The sequence below is a fragment of the Paroedura picta genome, chromosome 1, assembly GCF_049243985.1.
Source record: "Paroedura picta isolate Pp20150507F chromosome 1, Ppicta_v3.0, whole genome shotgun sequence".
NCBI classification, from domain to species: Eukaryota; Metazoa; Chordata; class Lepidosauria; order Squamata; family Gekkonidae; genus Paroedura; species Paroedura picta.
In genome coordinates, this window is record NC_135369.1 from 159491636 (window position 1) to 159513195 (window position 21560).

A 21560-nucleotide genomic window follows, 5' to 3' on the forward strand; every position below is an offset into this window, starting at 1 on the left:
AAGTTTGGTATTCGGGCTTTAGTGGTACAGCTTGGTGTAGTGGTTAGGAGTGCAGACTTCTAATCTGGCAAGGTGGGTTTGATTCCCTGCTCCTCCACGTGCAGCCACCTGGGTGACCTTGAGCTCATCACAGCACTGATAAGGTGTTCTGACCGAGCAGTGATATCAGGGCTCTCTCAGCCTCACCCACCTCACAGGGTGTCTGTTGTGGGGAGAGGAAAGGGAAGGAAATTGTAAGCCGCTTTGAGACTCCTTCTGGTAGAGAAAAGCGGCATATAAGGACCAACTCTTCTTCTTCAAAAACAATAAGAAGCAAAGAGGTTCTAATCTTCTTTTCTGTTGTTTCCTTTCATTTCCCTTGCATCTCCCTCTCAATTGATCAGGTGCTAATCTAGGAACATATGGAAACACAGGAGTAGGACAAGTCTGGATTTCACCTGCCAGCAATATCCCCAACCTCCAAATGATCAAGGACTCTGTGTGTGACCCTTTATCTTTTGGAGGTATATTTATCCAAAGACTTCATGCATACATTGTGGCATGGTTGCTCCCTCCTTACTGCTCAATTTCACACTGGGCATGTTTTTTGAAATTGTGAGAAGAGATACTTCAAGCTGCATTCACTGTCCAGTAGTCGTCTTAGCAGAAGGTTCTTCCCCCTTCATCATAGTTTACTTTTCCCACCTTGTCAATCTCATTATTTTAGAGCAGGGGTAGTCAAACTGCGGCCCTCCAGATGTCCATGGACTACAATTCCCAGAAGCCCCTGCCAGCATTTGCTGGCAGGGGGCTCCTGGGAATTGTAGTCCATGGACATCTGGAGGGCCGCAATTTGACTACCCCTGTTTTAGAGAAATGGAATAAGTCTAGTGATGCGTGGATGCCTCGAGTCATCTGTATGGAAACGAGTCATCTGTATGGAGAAGTAAGAAGTTGTCTATATGGAGAAATAAGGACTTGAGCCGCTTCTGGAGTAGTCAGGAGGATTTGAGCAGACAAGCATGCCATTGCAAGCTTCAATACCAGTTTAGTTCACAGGCTGTCTGAAGGTCATTTTTTGTCCTAGCTTTGAACAGAGTCAATAGGTAAGTTTGGAGAGTGCTAGGCTGAAGATGTAAAAGTATCCAGTTTGATCCCAGGCATCGAGCAGTGGTATTTTCCTTGCATGAACTCCCCCCCCCCCTTCGGAGTCCTGCATCTACACAAGAAGAGTGTATTAATTGATCAAACAGAGCTACCCTTTCCCCCACAGGTCTCACAGAAACCTTCTGGAATCTCACTCTAAAAGCTATACCCCTTTGCCCCTCTCTACCATATATACAGAGAGCCTCTTGTGGCGCAGAGTGATAAGTGGCAGAAATGTCTGAAGCTGTCTGTCCATGAGGTTGGGAGTTCAATCCCAGCAGCCGGCTCAAGGTTGACTCAGCCTTCCATCCTTCCGAGGTCGGTAAAATGAGTACCCAGCTTGCTGCTGGGGGGTAATGACTTTGGGAAGGCACTGGCAAACCACCCCATATTGAGTCTGCCATGAAAATGCTAGAGGGCATCACCCCAAGGGTCAGACATGACCTGGTGCTTGCACGGGGGATACCTTTACCTTTACCACATATACAAGGCCTCCTGGGGCATTGCAAAATCAGCTTGAAGGGAAAGGGAATGGGATGGTGAAGCTTTCTGTGATGTGCCTATTTCCACCAATCTTCCTGACTTCTCCAGAAGAGGCTCTTGAATTCTGATTCTTACTCCTCCATACAGATGACGTTATCTGATCACCACTCACTCTGAGAGTGAGATCCAGATGGCTTTTAAAGTGCCCCTCCATGCTGCTGCCAAGATGCTTGCTGGGGGAAGACCTCTGCCTCACTCCCTCCCCTTCTAGAGATCCCCGCTCTTGCAGTAAGCATTCTCAACCGAGGGCACACATCTCTTAAAAAATTCAACAGTGCCCCCACCCACCATATACAGCTTTCCTTGAATGTTTTTCTTCACCGGGGATCTGAGTCTCATGAGACATCCATGCATCGCTACAATTAGTCCATGTCTTCAAAGAAATTAAAGTAAACAAGATAGGGAAAGTAAATAATGATGAAGGGGGGATAACCTTCTGTTAAGAACAGTACACACAATTTGAAGAATCTCTTCTTTCAGTTTCAAAAAACACCTCCAACATCAAACTAACTAATAAGGAGAGACCAACCATACCACATAATGCAGTCAATGGAGAAACGGCCTCCGAGGGGTGAGAAAAGGGCAGGGGGGGTGGATCCAATGGAATTATTATGCCTTTGAATTACTTTCATCTTCGGAGAAAGTAAATGGAAAACCGGAACAAAACTGCCCTCACAAAACACGGGAAAACAGTGAATGGAAAGCAATCTATGCGGAATGAAAAAGAAAGCCTGATACACGTGCAAAGAGAAAGTGGGATGAAATGCAGAATGAGAAAGAAAACCCAAGGGGAATGCACAATGAAAACATAAGAAATCATCAGGGCATAAAAGGCCAGAGACTCAAGGTCAAAATGCAAAATGGTTGTTCTGAAAATGTTTTGTTTTGTAGCATCTGTAATTCCACAAGGCTTTATGCGATCCATGAGGAAGATGATGATAGGGTGTCACAACTCCCAAAATGTGACTCTATACCATGCTGCCTCTATATGAATCAATACACTTGGGATTATTTTCTACTGCTATGTCATGGATTGATTTCTTGTGGAAAGGCCAGCTTGTACTTCTAAGTCTTGAACCTAGATAGAGCAGAACATTTGGCTTAGTTTATTGCTCAGCCTATGTTCCCAAGCTATTTCCTCCAGATCAAACATTGATTAAATGAGAACATAAACTGGATTTATTCATGCCCTCATGCCTTACTGATGCTCTGTCTACTTTGGACTTGAAAGAGTGCTTATTAAAGACCAAACCTTATAGCTGAGTCCCCTCAAAATTTGGTATTCATCTAAAGAACACGGATATTTTCCAAAAGCAGTTTTCCAAATGGGCTGGCTTTGTTTGCAGGTTCAGTTTTTAAGGGGAGTCCCTCATGGAAGCACAATGAGGGTCATATATTTAAAACAGCATATATTTGACACATGTGCTAAAAGAAATTGGTTGTTGACACTTGGTTGAAAAGGCTTGACCACACTGCCTTTCTTTCTCATAGACAATGCCTGCCTGAAGTTCAAGGTAGATACTCAGAATGTCTGGCCTGTAAGGTGTGCAGCAGAGTGATATATTCCCCAGAAACTATTGACTGATAAAACAGAAGACTTCTGAAGATTATTCAAGGGAAAGGATTCAAAAGTCAGAATCCTTGAGCGGAATTTTTAAAGCCTGGGATGGGAGCAGTTCTATACCAATCGCAGCAAATAAAAGGTACTTTAAAGGTATAGGATTAAAAACATGACATAAAAGGGCATCCATGGCCCCTTTTCAAGTACTTGAACAACCTACATTATGAACAGCATTTTGAAGTACACATCAAACCGATTCCTCCCTCCTTTATCCTTTCTAATCTCTACCAGATGCACTTTCTTCAAATTCAGGTTTTACATTCCTAACCACAACTTGTCCGAACACACGGGGAAGAGCATTGAGAGAGACATTGGCGCTGTGTTCCCTTTTAGCTTAAAAACTGCCTATTGAAGGCTTAACTTCTTAAATGTCTCAGCTTTGCAGGATTGCGTTCATTTATTTTGATCCTTACTTCAGACAATTCTCTCGTCACCTTTCTAAAAGAAATAAAAGTAACAGTGGACTGCTGTGATACACAGAACGAAAAAGAAATCACGGGGCACAATTCAGTCAGCTGCGAAGCACTTTTAAGTCTCATTGATTTTAATGGGGGAGATAATGGCAATTGGGTTCAAACCTGTATTAGGCCAATGGGCTTGAACACGTCCAGTGTCTGCACACATGTTGATTCCTCACAAATAATGAAAACGATGGTTTGGCATTACACAAGGGAGAAGAAAAGCTGGGGGTTTTGTACCACACTATTTACTACGCCAAGGAGTCTCAAAGTGGCTTACCATCCCCTACCTTTCCTCTCCCCTCAAGTGACACCCTGGCTGATTCCGCACAGAGGCAGCTGTACCAGGCCACCGGTGGTGGATTGCTGTGCAGCGGTATGTTCCGCAGCAATTTGTGTCCACATGGGGGACACACAGAAATGTGTCCCTCCCAGAAACAAAACAGCAGCAGCTTAGTTCCGCTGTTTGGGGGGGGGGTTGTGGGGGGGTCCTTATTTTGCAGGAAGGTGGGATTGTGTGGAACACAATCCCACCTTTCTGCAAAGGGAAAATAAATGCCCTGGTCCACTCCACACACTGTGGCACAGCACTGCAAAGATGATTGGGACATTGTTTGCCCCTTCTGGGCCCCCGTAGAACAGGGGGGACCTGGGCCTGGAAAGAGTGGTGGCCTGGTGGCAATGCCCTATGGAACTGGGGATTTGCCACATCTCCGTATGGCTTGCCCTCTTGGCCTTTTCTGCCTGTGCGGAATCTGCCCCTGTTGGGTAGGCGAGGCTGAGAGAGCTTTAAGAGAAACTGTGACTGGCCCAGTGTCACCCAGCCGGCTGCATGAGGAGAAGGAGTGGAGAATCAAACTCTGTTCTTCAGATTACAGGCTGCCACTCTTAACCAGAACACCAAGCTGGCTCTGAAATGAGCTTTAGGCTTGGGTGCACTCTCCTTTTACCAACCACAATGCTGAATTATAGCTGGTATGTTCATGGAACTGGAAACTGCAGTTTGAGCCTAACAACAAACTGTGATTTACCACAAAAAAAGATAATCCAGGAAAGAGTTGCCATGCAAAAGACTCAAGGCCAAGGCCTAATGGCCCAAATCAATGGCTAAACTATCACACCCAAACCAAAGTATATTGAAATGTCAAAACAAACTCTTTATGCCAGTGGTTCTCAACCTGGGGGTTGGGACCCCTTTAGGAGTCGAACAACGCTTTCATAGGGGTTGCAGCAAGGTGAGCAGCTTGACCAGGGTAGATTGAGAAAGAGTGTTCATCTGTCTGGGGCAGGACAAGAGGCAGAACTGAACTGAGAAACCCCAGAAAAAAAACCAATTTATACACCATCATGAACAATGGATCTTCATGCCATTTTGTCAGTTTCGGTTTAATTACTGTGAAAGAACACTTGCATAATTTTATGGTTGGGGGGTCACCACAACATGAGGAACTGTATTAAAGGGTCGCAGCATTAGGAAGGTTGAGAACCACAGCTTTATGCTAAAAGCATTCTTTGCTGCTATGCATTCAGTTTGTTTTTAAAATTCTGTCATCACTGATGATTTTATCAGGAAAGAAGAACAGAGATTAGAGCAGCATCTAAAAGAAACAAAGTCCTCAAACAGAAGATTTCTGATGCTCTTTACTAAGGCCAACTCAAATATCACAAAACAGTGTCCAGGCTTTTGAGTTACCCAGAATTCTTCCTCAGGATTAATGTTTAAAACAAAAAGAAAGGGGAGGTGAAGTCTCATGTCCTCACCTGAAGGCCTCTGGTCTGTATCCTACACAGGAGGTGGGGCAGATGTAGTTAAAAGAGTGAAATTCAGTTGTGGTTTTGAAAATAACGGTTGTAGTTGTTGTTCTTTCACAGAGTCTCACTGGAGGGCCCAAGTCCTTCCGGGTCTCTTCTGAAGAAGCCCGTGGGACTTTTGCTTTTTCTCAAAGTTCGATTTACTCAGAGCAGCTGGGTCTAGTTGTATACAGGCTCCTCTGCTCTGTCCTCACATGGAAGGGCTATTTGTGCCTCCCCTCTGACTGAGGCCGGATTGCCCAAATCATTTTTATTCATTATGGCAGCACAGCATGTTTTAATGATGCCAAACAGACTCTGCAAACAATCCAGCAAGCCCCTGACACCTTGCTAGTGAAGTGAGATATTCCTTCACTTAGAATATTTGCGTTGTTTAAAAAAGGGACATTTATGGGTGCGCGTACATTTGAAGGGAACTAAAACAACAGCTAATTGCTTTGTGGCGTATGTATCAGCGACACGGAGGTGTTTTTTTTTAAATTGCCAACTTATCCAGGTTAAAGAGGAAAATGAACTTCACAAAGCTCACAGTAAGACTTCCTCCTTGCTTTGTTTTCCCTTCAACTTGACAATTCCATCCTGTTGTCCTCCCCCCCCTCCCCATTTCCCCCTTCTTGTTTCTAATTCATGGGCAAAGTGCATTTGCCTTTTCCCAGAATGCACCTCTGCAGTATACCAGGGAGTTTGCCTGAGGCCATACCTATATATCTGATCCATGCATAATGAAGCATGAAGCTGCCAATTGTGGAGAGCGTCTGCTGTGTCAGAGACTGATAGGCATTTCATTTGCTGAACTCCCCAGGGCCCACCACACATCTCAGGGTTCATGGAGTATTTATTTTAGGCCCTCACATTTCTCATCTGTGAACTTCACACCACGCGGACGAGGAGCAACGCACACTCTCCGGCATGGAAAAGCTCTCTGTGTCGTTTTAAATGGGCCTCGTGTGAGAGCTGGGATGTGGCAGCCATTGTGAAATAAGGCTTGCATGGGAAACGAAGGCACATTAAGCCTCTTGCACACAACAGCTGCGCAGGGTTTTCAAAGCCTGTCAGCGAGAGACCTTGCCTCTCATTTGGAGCGGGGCTGGAGTCTAATATGAGCCTCTCTTTAATAAGGTGTCTGCTTTGCATATGGGGCCTTCAGGAGTGTGTTCTGCCGGCCACCAGGCACTTGTGCCTTTTGCAAAGATTATGACAGTTCTGTTGTATTTTCCAGGGGGAGGAGAGAACGTCTGTGTTTGCTTGGCAGAGGGGCTGATGAACAGCAGGCCCAGATTCGGGGCTCCTTTGAAATCTAAGCAGGGAGTAATGATGCTGAAGTAATCGCTTCTCGGCTGAAAATGTGAACTGGCCATTCTAGCCGACCCGATGCAGTATTTGTTACACAAAGATACGAATGGACATAGTTGAAATACACGGACTCGTGCGTTTAAAATACACATCGGATTGGGGGTGGATGGGAACAAAACCTTTTTGCCATGTTGCCCCAAAGACTGGAAAACTGAATTATTTATACAACCACTTTGTCTTGGATCTGAAGAGCGAGAGACTCCTAAAGGTTAAAGAAAGGTTACAGACTTGCATATTATTAAGTATTTGAGAAAATAGTCAGAGATAGTGTTATATTTACTTCTCCTCCCCATGTTCTTTCTATCTATCTATCTATCTATCTATCTATCTATCTATCTATCTATCTATCTATCTATCTATCTATCTATCTATCTACCTACCTACCTACCTACCTACCTACCTACCTACCTACCTACCCACCCAATTTATATACCCCCTCTTCTGGCGAGCTGACTCAGGGCAGTGTCCAACACGTACTGTGAGCACCATGTCCATTCCAGGTATAGTTAGTGTGTTCCTATCACCACTGAAATAATCACAACATAAGGTTGAAAGCTGATGGCTAAAGGCCTGAGAAACGTAGGTTTATAAAAAGTCCCACCTCTCTCTCTCCCACAAAGTGGAAACGCTTCTGTGCCCATTCTACACTTGATTATTTATGTACCTCATTTATATCCACTTTTCCCCAGTAATCTTTCAACCTCCTTTTGTTTCACAGGGCTGTAGACAACATACTGTATGCTCAATTGTATACATGCTTGAGCATGCATTTACTGTGATGGATCTAGCCAGCAATTCTTTTTTTCTATTCTTGCTCTGTGTTTCCATAGTCCCATTCTTCCTCCCCTGTGACTCTATGGCTATTCCTCGTGTGTCTTTTGTCATGTTGATGCGGTTTCTGGTTTAGAAGGTTTAAAGCTCTTGCCTGCTTTGTGTGTCAAATCCAGCACAAGTGTCAGCAACGCTGGCCTACCTACTTTGCGAATGGAATTCAGCCATGATAAGGAGGGACCACCCTCTAACGGAGGCAGGCAGTAGTTGGGCTCTGCCGATCACTTCAGCGTCGGCTCCCTTTAGAGCAGGATGCCGTGAAGCTGAGCCCCAAACGCTGCATTGATAAAGAAGCAACCAGCTGGCTGGTGGACGGCCCTCAAGAATAAGGCATGTCCCACAACATCTCACCCCTATTTGTAATGCTGAAAGACATGCTGCTAGGAAACATAATAGGGCCGATTTAAGCGGAGGATACCCAAGTCACAGAAATCTTGCTGGCTGTGGCAATTCACAGACATTCACTTCCAAAGAGATTGCATTTGTAAACGGGAAATGTGAAGACAAATGTTCCATTTCGTAGTGGGTCAAATCGTTTTGATGTACCAGACTCCTGGCATCATTAAGAGTTTTCCCCATAAGAATGGGCAATTGAAAACATTCTGCTCACTTCTGTAGAAATGCTTCATTCTGAAAAGCCTCTATACAGTATGAGAGAACAGAACGGCTGACATTGAAAGACATCCCAGCAGCTGCTTTGGTTGTTTTTCAGAAAACATTAGGAAAAGACCAGAATAGGCAGATATTCAATTATCAGAAACTTTACTAATCCCTCTGAGAGGAACTGAAACTTTATTTCCAAAAGACTGCAAAGCTGTCTTGAGGATTCTGTGGGAGGATAAACCTCACAGGAAATACTGGAGCCCAATAAAGTCATTTATTTTAGCATGCAGCCTGTATGCACATTTTAAAAGGTTAAAGACTATTGCTCTGATGCCAGTGGATGAGCCAAATCTCTGCACCTGCCAAGACCTGCTGTGCTGGTTAAAATGGGACTCATTTTCAGTGCAAGATCAATAAATGCCTGATTATCCTCATCTGAATAGGTAATTATTCATATTCTACCTTGCTAAAATTTGTCTGATTGAGACCCATTGATGCTGCTCTCGATTTGCCATGTAGTGTTGCTGTATTCTGTTCAGGGGAACAGAGGCATTTTTTGTTTTAACCCACAGTTTCATTAAAAACTTACCCATTGCATTCAGAATATCATTTCTACCTCAAGCCAAACGTCAATGTATCGTGGGGTCGAAAAAGTCCTTCAAAGCCAATAATGTTTGTGATGGGTGAAGTCATTGAATTTGACAATAACAAAATATCCAGAGCTTGAAAAGAGAACTGAAGGCGGAATTTCCCCTTCCCTTTTGCATATTGAATAACTCACCCCAATTTCACTCCATTATAAAGTGGTGTTTTTATTTCCGGTTTATACAGACATAAGCAGCGTTTTAAACCTTAAGGTGCTAGAAAACTAACACAAATTATTTTAACAAAAACATCCAATGTAAGTAAATTCTAAAGTTGTTTGTGTCAGCGTTTTTTCCCCACCCCACACTGATTCCCAATAACATTTCTTTATTTTGTAAGAGATATGCCAACCCTCTGGTTGTGCCCATTGACAAGTGATGCTGACACTTGGAATCACAGAATCATAGAATCATAGAGTTGGAAGGGGCCATACAGGCCATCTAGTCCAACCCCCTGCTCAACGCAGGATCAGCCCTAAGCATCCTAAAGCATCCAAGAAAAGTGTGTATCCAACCTTTGCTGGAAGACTGCCAGTGAGGGGGAGCTCACCACCTCCTTAGGCAGCCTATTCCACTGCTGAACTCCTCTGTGAAATTTCCCCCCCTGATATCTAGCCTAAACTCCCCTGCTGTTGTGAGCTCTGCTAGCAAGCCTCCCTCAGCTGGCATACTTTCTGATGTTTTCTTTTAAATCTGCTGCCTGGTACCATTACATTGCTCCCACTGTGGTTCCAATGTAGCTTAAAAACTCCTAACCAGGTATGTGCACTCAGATATTTTTGGTCTGCATATATATCTGAGGGGAAACCTCAGTATTTTTCAGATATTTTTGTGCATCTGGATAGTTAGCTAGGGTTTCCTGGAATGCCTGTAGATGGGTCCTGAAAATTCCAGAAATATTCAGGAGTAAATGGGAATATCAGAAGCCAAAGTTTTAAGGCTCTTATCCCCCCCCCCTACCGTCGCGTCCCTTACATCAGCGGTCCCCAACCTTTTGATGGTCGGGGACTGCCTCCGGGGGTGGGGAAGAGCTGGTGGCCCAGGTGCCACACATGCGCATTAGCGCCCCCTGGTGGTGAAAACGTGCATGCGTGGAGCTGCTGCACATGCATGTTTTCACCACCGGGGACGCTAATGCGTATGTGCAGCAGCTCCGCGCATGCGCATTTGTGTCCGTCGGCATGCCGGTGGCCGCGCCTACCTCTCCCCCCCCTGTAGCAGCAAGAAGCTAGCCAGGCCGTGAGCGAAGTGGCCGATTTGGCGGCAGCTTCTCTCGCGGCCTGTTGAGCTGGGGTGACGCAGGTGTGGCTGCCACCGGCCCACTACCGAGGCCTTTGTGGCCCAATACCAGGCTGCAGACCAGGGGTTGACGACCCCCGCCTTACATTGTATGGTGTCTTCTTGCCAAGGCTTGGTTTAGGCTTGCCAGGTAGGTTTGGCGTAGATTCTCTGCTTTGAAATGAGTGCTGTTGGTCATGCAAGTTGCAATATTGTATCATTTGCTCAAACAGTACAATTTGCTCAAATGATGTGCGTGGAATTCTCGGGCATGACATTGGCTTAGATTCTCTGGTTCAAGATTGTCTTGGAGTCTCTGATGTGATATGTATAGGGCTTGTAACAGCATTTCTTTTTTCAATCTGTTAGGGTTGAATTTTCTGGTTTGACATTGGCTTGGATTATCTGGTTTGACATTTGTTGTGTTAGACTTGCCACAGTGTCCTCCTGTGCTTCCACTGGAATCCCCAGGTTCTGGATTGGTTCTTTGGTTCAGTTTGCATGGGGGGGGGGGGCTTTTGTCTAGTGATTGCATTGCTAGTTCTCATGAGTTTGGTTATTGCTTACCATGGAGAAAGCTTGGATTCCCCCCGACATATGGAAACAATGGGGGCACCTTGTTTAAGGACCATGTGGTCCAATTCATTTTAAACTTGATGGTTATTTAATGGACATCAGATGCTCTGCTGCAATTTGGTACCATTAGCTTAACAACAGCCCCCTGGAAAGTTTTCCCATGGGGTATAATGGAGCTGAATAATATCAAAATTTGGAGCTAAGTACCAAACCAGTTTTGGGAGCTGAATACCTGGGAATTTCAATATTTTTCATCATCCTGATATTCAGGTCAGGAAAATATTGGGTTTTATTTTTCCTGTGGTGCACATTCCTTCTTCCAATCTTCCTGGGCATCAATTTTTGGCTCTGTATGTTCACACCTAATGTCTCTGGCTGTTCTATGGTGAATGGGCTGTAGAAATTTGGGTCAACTATTTCATTTCTAATTTTCATAGTATCAACAGTGCTGCAGGTTCACCTTGGAAAGGATCAGCTGGATGTGCAGTACCATCCTCCTATCTCTAGCTATTCCATCTCTTGGAACAGCCATCTCTTGGGCAACCACAGTTGCCTCATCCATGTTTCCAGCAGCCCTCCTTGAGGAATGCTCTGAGGGAGCATAGTCTGCTGGTTTTGAACAGCTTTCTGTTTTTGCCACACAGGCCGATTCTGCACAGGCCAAAAAGGCCAAGAGGATGGTCATATGGAAGCAAATCCCCACTTCCACATGATGCTGACACTGGGCAGGTCCCCTCCCAGGCATGCCACGGAACAGGTCGCCAGGTGCCCCGGGCTAAGGGAACACAGGAGGAGCTGCATTCCCTTAGCTGCTATGGGGGCCAACAGGCCCTGTCCCACAGCAGGCCTTTGTACACAGGAAAGAGCCAGGCCCTACAGTGGTCCAGAGAGGGAAAAGAATGCTCCGGTCAGCTTTGCTTCGCTGTGTGGTGGACCTGGGCATTCATGTTCATTTTGCAGGAAGCTGAGATTGCATGGAACACAATCCCACCCACTTGCAAAATAAAAACCCTCTCACACTCCCCCCCACCCATGGTGGAACTAATCCACCACTGCTTTGTTTCCCAGGGGACACATTTCAGCACCGGAGCAGATCCGGTGCTGAAATGTGTCCCCCAAGTGGAAACAGACTGCTGCAGAACATGCAGCTCGGTAGCAATGCACTGCCAGTGGCATGGCACAGCCACTGCTGTGTGTAATGGGCCATACTATTTCCAGATCCAGTATGATCAGTTTCACAGCTGCTGCTTCAAGCCATCTTGAGAGCTTCTTCAGAATTCATCCATGCAAATTTGAAGGACCTTCATCTTGCAGTGTAGCCAAAGGCCTATTGAGGGGGCTGTTTGATGAGAGGACACGGTATATTTGGGGTGTGATACGCCCATTGTAGCCCCCCTCATGGCCACGGGACGGGTGTTTTAACAGTGCAATCTTGTGTTTAATGGCTTCTGTGATGACTCCTACCACAGAAAGGTCATTAGAGATGTGGAATATATATATGCTAATAAATAGGTTTACAGGAAAGATGTCATGGAGTGAAAAATATGCAGGGTGAGAAACAGCAACCTGTTGTAAGGACAAATTGGGCTGGGGACAGCCTGACTGGCAACAATATTGCCGGAGCGGCCTGTTTGTGGTTTACACATCAAAGTTTGAATCTAATCAAATGATATGAGTTAGCAGTTCACATCATACCAGAGATCTCATGTCAGAATACAATAGCTGAAACTTCGCTAAATCTCCACACTTCGTTATAGTGCCTTCCAGCTCTGTTTCTGCCCACATCTTCCTTCCTTGTCAACCAGAGAGTTTTCCCCTGTCATCGGGCCTAGTTTTTCCCCTTTATTTTATGCAGACCTCTGCCTCACCAGGCAACAGAGAGCAAGCAGCTAAGATCAAAAGCTGGGAAATCCCCAGACCAAGCATCACCCAGCCATGAACTCAAGCCATTAAGCCCTCCACTTGCCTCCATCACTGCAATATGGAGAGAATAATCCTGCCCTTCCATTGTCAGCCGGACTCAGGAAATAATATAGGCAGGGTTATACTGGGACAGTTCTGCCAGCAGGAAAGCCAGGGTGATTTACACCCACTACAATGTTGGTTGAATATTTTTAAAGATTGCCTCTCTTATTTACATATATCTTTTTATCATGAAAGATCACATATGAGGCTGGAATGAGCCCTGCTGGTTTTTTCTTGGACAAACACTGTATTTTTAAAATATAGGTTTTATTGTTTTCCAAAACACGAGATATTAGAAGTACTATGAATATTAAGCTGACACAATATAGCTTATACTTTTTTTCAAAATGCCATTTTTTCCTCCCAAAGATATATTTCCATCATTTATATATAATTCATATAAATCAATTATTTTTCCATTTCATTTTATCAATCGATATCTTATCCATTTGGTGCCTCTTAATAATTGTGAAACAGCCTTGGGGGACGAACAGTCTGATCTATCCAGGGCCAATCAGGGTGCAGCCAGCTGCATCCTGATTGGCCCTGCCCCTACAGCTCCCGCCCTCCCTCACCAAGCCCTCACCCCTTGCCTCACAGATGTGCCTGGCTGTTAGAGCCAGACACGTCTGTGACTCTGCGGCTCCACTTACATGGCCCCAGGTAAGAGGCCGGGCCGTGGTGGTGGTGGGAGAAAATGCTTCCCAAAGGCCTGGAGAGCACACCCGGGGCCTTGGTGGATGCCCTTGGTGTGCTTTCCAGGCCCTCACCAGGACAGGCCAGAAAGGCTTCTAGGCCCTCACCAGGCCAGAATGCGACAGGAAGCGGCAGGACACCATGAGTAAAGAAGTAGGCCTTCCCCTTGGTCCTAGAAGCTTCTTAGTATGCTTCTAGGCCTGAGGGGTGTGCTTCTAGGCCCGAGAGGAAGGCCATGCCGCTGCCGGGGGGGAGGGGCGGAAGCAGGCCTTCCCCTATTCAAGGCCCTGGGTATGCTTCTAGGCCAGAGGGGAGGGCTGCGCCGCCACCGGGGGGATGGGGGAAGCAGGCCTTCCCCTTGGGCCTCGAAGCACACCCGGGGCCTCTTCTAGGTGTGCTTCTAGGCCTGAGGGGTGTGTTTCTAGGCCCGAGGGGAAGGCTGCACTGCTGCCGAGGGGAGGGGGGAAGCAGGCCTTCCCACCAGGCTCAGAAACGCCGCACCCAGGGGCAATGCTGCCTCTATGTGTCTGCTGGGCGGCCACGGCCAGGTGGGGGGCCTTTCAAAGCTTTGAATCTAGTATGAGACATTACTTTAAAGAAGGCCAGGGCTCAGAGTTGTATAAAAGGAGCCATTCTGCCTCTGCATATTACCCTTCCAGTAATAACCCCCCCCCCCCCCGTCAGCTCCTGATTTCCTAAGGCAACATTTTTGGAGGGATAAACTAGACCAGGGGTCATCGCCAGTCTTTTCTGGGAAAGGAAGAGAAAACCACAGTAGCTATTTGGAGAAGATGAGAGTGACAAGACAACCCCATCCAGTAAAGAAGCTCAGGGATGTAGAAAGCTAGGCTACCTTTCTAATGAACCATCAGCTTCTGAAGTGACTATTTTACCTGCCACTTCGAAAAAGAGGTCCTTTTTTTCACTCCGACTATTTCAAAAATACTGTATATGAGATATAATAATGTACAATGATAATTTTATTTATTTATTTATTATATTGATATACTGCCCTCCCCAGAGGCTCAGGGTGGTTTATATAAAACGGATTACATAATAGAATCATAGAATCATAGAGTTGGAAGGGGCCATACAGGCCATCTAGTCCAACCCCCTGCTCTACGCAGGATCATAATCATTGACGATGAGAAGTCCTTTGCCAATTCGAGGCCGATGTAAAAAACTGGCCTCAGAACTCAACAATGACCTCTTGGTATAGAAATTTACCATCAGTATTCAAAAAGTTATTGTTTTGGGTAGTCGGAGAGCCTCTTGTGGTGCAGGATGGTAAGGCAGCCGACATGCTGTCTGAAGCTCTGACCATGAGGTTGGGAGTTCAATCCCAGCAGGCAGCTCAAGGTTGACTCAGCCTTCCATCCTTCCGAGGTCGGTAAAATGAGTACCCAGCTTGCTGGGGGGTAAATGGTAATGACTGGAGAAGGCACTGGCAAACCACCCCGTATTGAGTCTGCCAAGAAAACGCTGGAGGGCGTCACTCCAAGGGTCAGACATGACCCGGTGCTTGCACAGGGGATACCTCTACCTTTATCCTAAAAAAGTCAAAACTTTATTATTTGGGAGCCCTTTGCTTTTAAACTGGTTTTCTTAATTGCACAGGGGATACCTTTACCTTTAAAAACAATGGAGCATTCCTTTATTTCTGTCGCGAGTCATCTTCCTAATTCTATGACAATGTATCTGAGGATGCACACAAAATCTCATCCCTTGAACAAACCTTTTTGGTCTTAAAGGTGCCCCTGGACCCTAAATTTATTCCCCTGCCTCAGAGCAACATGGCTTCCCACTTGAATCTGTGAAATTCTATTACTGTAGCAGTGAGCAATTGTCCCCCTCCTCCCCCCCCCCCAAAAAAAAAATTAACCCCAGAGAGCAAGGATCAGAGAGTTGAATTAAGATTGGAGCTGGTCAGTTCTGAATTCCCATTCTGCAGTGAAGGTCACTAGGTGACCTTGGGACGGTCATTCTCATTCAGCCTAACCTCCCTCATAAAGTTATGGAGGGGTTAAAATGGAGGTGTGGTGAATAGGTACGCTGTTCTGAGCTCCTTGGAGAAAATACTGGATTAAAATGTGATAGAAATAGATAAAAACCAATGAAATAAAATGCTGACTTCTACCTCGTGCTATCAGGTACTGCCTAACAATGCCTGCTCCATATCACTTTCAGATGTCAGATTCCTAATACAAAAAAAACCCCAAAACAAAACCATAACCCTTTCTGAATATTTGCTGAATGTCCAAAGAACCTTTGAATATCTGGGAAAATGTCATTATCTGATTCACAGAGGAGAATTCAAGGTGAACTTCAGAGACAGTTCTTAACTGTTTGAATTTCTGTACTTAAGAAACTCTCAGGCCTTTCCACCCATTCTGGATAATGCACTTTAAATGCACTTTAGAAGTAGAGTTTCTTGTTTTGCACAGAAAAATCCTGCAGTGAAAGCACATTGAAAGTGCACTATCCAATGTCCTCTGAATGGGCCTCAGTTACACTTTCTGCCTTGATCTGCCCACGGTTTTAATCAAACGCAGTCATGCTACTTGGTGCATCTTCCTTCTTAATATTTCTGATGGATTTGGGGGGATTTCTCACTAGACATTTATGGCACTAACAAAAGATATTTAAAATAAAGTTGGCATTACTGGAGAATAAGGCCGCATCCATTTCATCTGATACTAACATGTGCCTGTCAGATGATCGTCTTCTCTGATTTCTTCTTATGACGGTAGCAATAAGGATGCACTTGAAGGCTTAGAATTATAGAATCATGGAAGGGACCTCATGGGTCATCTAGTCCAACCCCTGCACTATGCAGGTCACTCACTTATCCAGGACAATCGCTCATCCACTGTCACCTGCCACCCCCTTGAACCTTCACAGAATCAGCCTCTCTGTCAGATGGCTATCCAGCCACTGTTTAAAAATTTCCAAAGATGGAGAGCCCACCACATCCTGAGGAAGCCTGCCCCACTGAGAAACCACTCTAACTGTCAGGAACTTCTTCCGGAAGTTTAGACGGGATTTCTTTTGAATTAATTTCATCCCATTAGTTCTGGTCCGTCCCTCCGGGGTTTACCCTAGTTTAATATACTACTACAATCAGACCTCCACTCTATCATTATCTGAAAGTTTTCAATGAACAAAAAGCTCATTCCAGTCTTGCTTTGGGATTAATAGCACCGCTATCCTAAAAATAGAGCCTCTTGTGGCACAGGGTGGTAAGGCAGCAGAAATGCTGTCTGAAGCTATCTGCCCATGAGGTTGGGAGTTCAATCCCAGCAGCCGGCTCAGGGTTGACTCAGCCTTCCATCCTTCCAAGGTCAGTAAAATGAGTACCCAGTTTGCTGGGGGGTAAACGGAAATGACTGGGGAAGGCACTGGCAAACCACCCCTTATTGAGTCTGCCATGAAAACGCTAGAGGGCGTCACCCCAAGGGTCAGACATGACCTGGTGCTTGCACAGGGGATACCTTTACTTTTATCCTAAAAAAGTCAAAACTTTATTATTTGGGAGCCCTTTGCTTTTAAACTGGTTTTCTTAATTAAGCCCATGGATGGAATACAACAGCATTCCAGTCATCTCCCTCATCCCTTTGTCCGCTCCCCTCTTCCCTTCCAATATTCTACAATGTTGTAATCTTCTAGTCTGGTGCCAGTCAAGGCACACGTGAAGCTACTTGATATGCAATCAGAGCAGCAGCCCATCAAGGTCTGTGTGGTCTACCCAGACCACCAGCAGCTCTCCCAGGCCTCTGGCAGAGGGCTTTCACATCACACAGTGCCGGAGCCTTTAAATCCTGAGATGCCAGGGGTTGATCCTGCAGCATTCTGCTTGTAAAGCAGAGGCTCTTCCACTGAGCCTTCCTTGTCATAGAACTCATACTGGAATCTTCCATTTTGTAACATGACTATAGAAAATGTTATTGTACCAATAATGTGAGGGCACACTTGTATGGGGAGACACAAATATTGGGGGTTGTGCCCAGGAGCCACAATTCAATCACGCAATTCAAAGCAGATTTACCCTCTTCTAAATGCATTGAAGGGTATAACTCAGATTAGGGTTGCTTTGTAACACACTGTTTAAATGACATATCCAAGGGGAGTTTATGGGAAAAGGGCAGCATGGCAACAGGTTCTTCTGGTCTTTGAGGTTTTGGTTTCTTTGGACCTTTCTTCTCTGTCTATGAATGTGGCTCTCATAAACCAACATTTGTCATTTGCAAGATGGCAATATTTTACAAGGATATTTTTATAGTGTGAGGCTCCAGATAGCCAGTGGGCCTTGTTTAGAGATTCCTTCCTTAAATTCCTGAAAGAATGTTTCCTCACACTGATGTGTTTATGCTAATCACTTCAGAGAGTTATCCTGTGATTGCAGGAACTGGCCCCTGTTTAATAAGCTGTCATTTAAACCCCACAAGCTCAAAAACTTGGAGGGGGAAATTTAAAGCAGAGGTTTGAAATGTCAAAACACAACCTGATTTTAGAAACATTAATTTAAATTATCAAATGATTAAAACAAAAATCAAAATACACTCTAGCAGGTTTCACCTAGAAAAATAAATACCGTGAGCTGGCTATGATGTACAGATAAAAGAACTTCTGAAATGACAGCCCAATTGAGGGTAATTTTGTGGGTCATAAATGTCAGTAAAAATCTTGCATGATTTAAAATCTTGATTCTTGATTGTAAGAAAAATACTGTGTCTGTGAAGGAACTATGATCTTGTAAAACAAGCTGGTAACGATCATTGTTTATACCCTTCAAAACAAATATCTCAAACTTGCATTTGTAGTCTGCTATTATTCTTTTCCATGAACTAAGGAAAATAATATTTTATCTCCTCCTGATAGCTCTACTCAGTATTTATGGTGGATCATAAACAGGCAAGACAAATATCTCCCATTATGAATGGTTCCATCATGAATGGTTCATTGAGTCATCTTTTCTAATCAAGAGAAGGGGAAAATAAACCTGCACTCCAGGATAGAGATTGGCATAAACTGGGAAACGGTGGTTTGGTAAGAACTTTTAGGGCCTAAACCAATGATTTCAGTCTGTGCGGGTTGTGATGTGGTAGAATGCTTCCCCCAGGATCATAGAATAATAGAATTGGAAGGGACCTCATGGGTCATCTAGTCCAACCCCCTGCACTATGCAGGACACTCACAACCCTATTGCTCATCCACTGTAACCTGCCACCCCTTTGAGCCTAGACAGAATCAGCGTTTCCATCAGAGGGCTCGCTAGCCTCTGTTTAAAGATTTCCAAAGATGGAGAACCCACCACCTCTTTTAAATACTTGAAGATGGTTATCAAATCCCGTCTCAGTCGTCTCCTCTCCAGGCTAAACAGACCAAGCTCCCCCAACCTTTCTTCATACATCTTGGTCTCCAAACCCCTCACCATCTTGGTTGCCCTCCTCTGGACACGCTCCAGTTTGTTTACATCCCTCTTCAACTGGGGCGCCCAAAACTGAACACAGTACTCCAAGTGAGGCCGAACCAGAGCAGAGTGAAGCGGTACCATCACCTCCCACGATCTGGATGCGATACTCTGATTGATACAGCCCAAAATCCCATTTGCCTTTTTAGCCACCGAGTCACACTGCTGACTCATGTTCAATGTATGGTCTACTATGACTCCTAGATCCTTTTCGCACATGCTACTGCCAGGTGGTCTGGGGAATTGAAGCAGACACACAGATATAAAAACACAAGATATTTAGCACAAATTAAAGAACAGCAGAGCTGATAGGGTCTTTTGCCATCTGTCTTAGGCTTCCTGAAAGTCTCCCGCAGTCTTTCCTACAACTTGGTTCGCTTTCTGAGGAGCTACTGTCAATCTTCATAAGCTAAAGCTCTCTTTCGGATTTCTTACTACACCGTTTTGTTATCCTTACAGGGAACTCCTTCCGAGGTGGTAATACTTTTCTCCATGCCCTCTTAGAAATCTCTCCCATAGCTATCTCCTACAGGTCCACTTCAGGGGGTGGGGAAACAAAGGCTTCCTCTTGCAAATACCACCTTGGCACCAAATCAATAGGTTTACACACACCACCCCCACTTCAGGAATATATAGGCACACAATAGATAATGCACTTACAATGCACTTTAGAAGTAGATTTTCCTGTTCCGCACAGGGAAAACCAGCTGCCAAAGCACATTGAAAGTGCATTATCCTATGTGTGCAGAATGACCCATAGTATAGGTTGGCTGCTTGTATGGAAATGCCTCTTGTATAGACACAGCTTGTATGGAAGTACCACACAAATGTTTAATTAATAAGCATGAACATTTATGTATATGCGACCACTGTGCAAAACAGGGATAATTCAGAATCACCCCCACCCCCTACCGAAAATGGTCGTTTGCAGGAAAAGTTAGTACCAGCATGTCTGCCATGAGTAAAATGTTTTGAAAGTTGTTTCAAAGGAAATGAACAATTTTCCATAGCTCAGGGAATGGGGAAGGATATGTTTATGAAAGGCACAGATTGTGAACTACCAAGCTGAACCTGTACTTTGACAGATGTCCGTGGTTTGATGGTACTTTAGTTTTCATATTATTTTCAGATTATCCAACACATCTCCTGCAATAAAGCCAAACAGTGATTGGAATGATGTTATTTATTCATTTTACACTCCGTCTGAAAGCCATAAAACATCGCTCTGATGGATGTAAATAGTCTCAGGCAATTAGCCCTGACTGTATGATAGAAACCGCCAGGTCTCTGCAGTTTAATAATCAAGATGCTGTGGATTCCCTATCAAAACAAACACACGAAACAAAGGATATGGTTTACATGGGGCAAGCAAAGGTGTAATGTCTGGGGAGTGACTGGGAAGCATTGCTGGGGACATAAATCGGTAGCTCAGGACATTTTGCCCTGCACAAATCCTTCTAATAAACAGAACATGAGCACATCCATTGTAGGTCTTTGGTTGCAGAACAAACTGTGAGTGGCTTCGTCTTGTTCTTATTGTTGTTGTTGTTGTTTGGTGCGAAGTTGTGTCCGACCCCCATGGACAATGATCCTCCAGGCCTTCCTGTCCTCTACCATTCCCCGGATCATTTAAGTTTGCACCTACTGCTTCAGTGACTCCATCCAGCCACTTCATTCTCTGTCGTCCCCTTCTTCTTTTGCCCTCAATCACTCCCAGCATCAGGCTCTTCTCCAGGGAGTCCTTCCTTCTCATGAGCTGGCCAAAGTATTTGAGTTTCATCTTCAGGATCTGGCCCTCTAAGGAGCAGTCAGGGCTGATTTCCTCTAGGACTGACAGGTTTGTTCGCCTTGCAGTCCAAGGGACTCGCAAGAGTCTTCTCCAGCACCAGAGTTCAAAAGCCTCAATTCTTTGACGCTCGGCCTTCCTTATGGTCCAACTTTCGCAGCCATACATTGCAACTGGGAATACCATAGCCTTGACTAAACGCACTTTTGTTGTCAGGGTGATGTCTCTGCTTTTTAGGATGCTGTCTAGATTTGCCATAGCTTTCCTCCCTTGTTCTTATAGCATGTCCTAATTGTCTTGTCACACCTGTAATGCCTCCCATAAATGTAAAAGGGAGAGTGCTGGGTTCTGATTCTGAGTCACTTGATTCAAATTCCTGGTCACCTATGAAACTGGACCTTGGTACCCCATTCTCTTTTAACTGAACTTTCCGGAGACAGTTATGAGGATTAAAAGGGATGGTCTTCCCCATCGAGCAGAAATGCCATAGGAGAAATGTTACGATGTCAACTGAGAGTACTCTTTTCCTTTCAGGATGAAACTGTTTACTATTGACTGTGTAGTCACCATTGGTGTAGTACTTGGGAGTGCCAATGTTTGATCTGGTGAGCTGGGTTTGATTCCCTGCTCCTCCTCCACATGCAGCCAGCTGGGTGACCTTGGGCTTGCCACTTAAAGCCGTTCTGATCGAGCAGTAATACCAAGGCTCTCTCAGCCTCACCCACCTCACAGGGTGTCTGTTGTGGGGAGAGGAAAGGGAAGGCGATTGTAAGCCGCTTTGAGATTCCTTCTGGCAGAG